Here is a 1824-nt window from a genome sequence, read left to right as displayed (position 1 = left end):
TCTGCTCTCTGGACTCCCTAGCCCATGAGGTCTATCCCCAGGCTTGTCCGGCCCTCCGACTACTAACCCATGGCTCCTCATCCATGTGGGAACTAATGACACAGCCAGGTCATGAGAGCCTACAGGGCTCTGGGGGCTGGGCTCAAGAGGTTGAGGGCACAGGTAGCCTTTTCTTCTGTGCTCCCTGTTTCAGGCAGCAGTTCCAGAAGGGAAGGATGCATTGAGCAAGTGAACTGGCAAGTCCAATGCTGGTGTCACCGAGAAGGCTTCAGATTCCTTGACTGTGGCATGCACTTCAGGGAGACAAGACTCCTGGAAAGGGATGACATCCACCTCACGAGGAACAGTAATCCTTGTTTGCAGCCAGGATGGTCGATCTTCTGGACAGGGCTTTAAACTAAGATTGCTAGGGGATGGGGATACACAAATTCAAACATGTCAAGCTGTAGAAAATATTGTTACAATAAGAATTTTTTTTACAGCTTGAAAAATAAATTGCAGAAATTTGAAAGAGTTGAAGGATATTCAAATCAAAGGCAATCACTTAAACGCTAGCAAAGGAAATTTACATTTTCCATAGAATTCAGTGAAAGCATGTATATCTAGTGATATACCAATCAGAAATGGATCAGACCCTCTATAAAACACAGAGACTAAAGAAAAATGCTTTTATGCTTTATTTCTACATACCCTACAGTTCCCTATTTCAGGAACAGGCACATCTTCTTTATCTACACCATGTATCAAAATAAAGATGTCTCCTAAACCAATGATTCTCAACCTTTTTAGACTTGAGGCATGCCTCAGAAAATGCCAGCTCTTAGTTTTCACTCTTTTTTTCAAGTACAGCAAAATAATAGAGCAATTCTTCTGCTATAAAGAACTCAGATCACAACAGTTCTTAACTATTTGAAACCTCTGGCTTTACCTTGTGAATCATATTTGCAAACCTAACAGTGCTAACATTATATAGCATCCCGCAGCACCCCTGAAGGATCTTGAACACCCAGGTTGATAATCACTGTTCTAAACCAATAATTGTAACTCCAGCTCTAAGATTTGTTCAAAGCATTTAAAATAATTAAATATTAAGCAGTACTTTCAGGAACTAAACTTCCTGCATATTTCAATACCCTAGACATTGTCAAGAATTAGCAAGAGTGAAATGATGGCGTGCATATAGTAAAAAAAGAGCTGGTCTGTCTAACTGTTTGCCTATTAACATTGCTGCAGTCCTTACATTAAGAGAAAACTTGTTCAAAATGGACAATTACAAAAAGCCATAAAATTAGAAGGCAAATTACAACTCAAAATTAAAAAACAAGCAAATATATTTTCAACCCTACCAAGCGTATTTCTGTTGCAACCCACACACTAGCAGATAATGCTACATAGTCCATCTTTATAAGATTAAAAGGTAACTTTGTCTGAAGGTGCACAGCGTTTCAGACCAAATAGTTTAGAAGATGGTGCAAGACTACTTGTATCAAAACAGAGGAAAGCAGCACAAATCTTGCTACGGATGCAAAACTCTTATGTAGTTAGTACTAACTATTCTCTGTGAAAAGAACTAAAACAAAGCAAAAGATCTATACACGTGCACACACGTTCCAACACCTGAATAGTGTATTAAGAAATCTGGAAGTTTGGCTAATATTTGGCGTGGAGACTGTCAGAAATGGATGACAAAACTAAATACAGGTTTTCCGAAAGGAAAAAAAAAAAGCAGGTCAAAGATTTAAGTATTGGCCGTTAAGCTACTCTGAGGGGGGGAAAACACAACAAGGTGCTACTTGTACTTTATTCTTAGTACAAGTAGTTATG

The sequence above is a fragment of the Gavialis gangeticus genome, unplaced genomic scaffold (assembly GCF_001723915.1).
Source record: "Gavialis gangeticus isolate Ggan-Ray unplaced genomic scaffold, GavGan_comp1, whole genome shotgun sequence".
Taxonomy (NCBI): Eukaryota; Metazoa; Chordata; order Crocodylia; family Gavialidae; genus Gavialis; species Gavialis gangeticus.
This window is presented reverse-complemented; position numbering follows the sequence as displayed.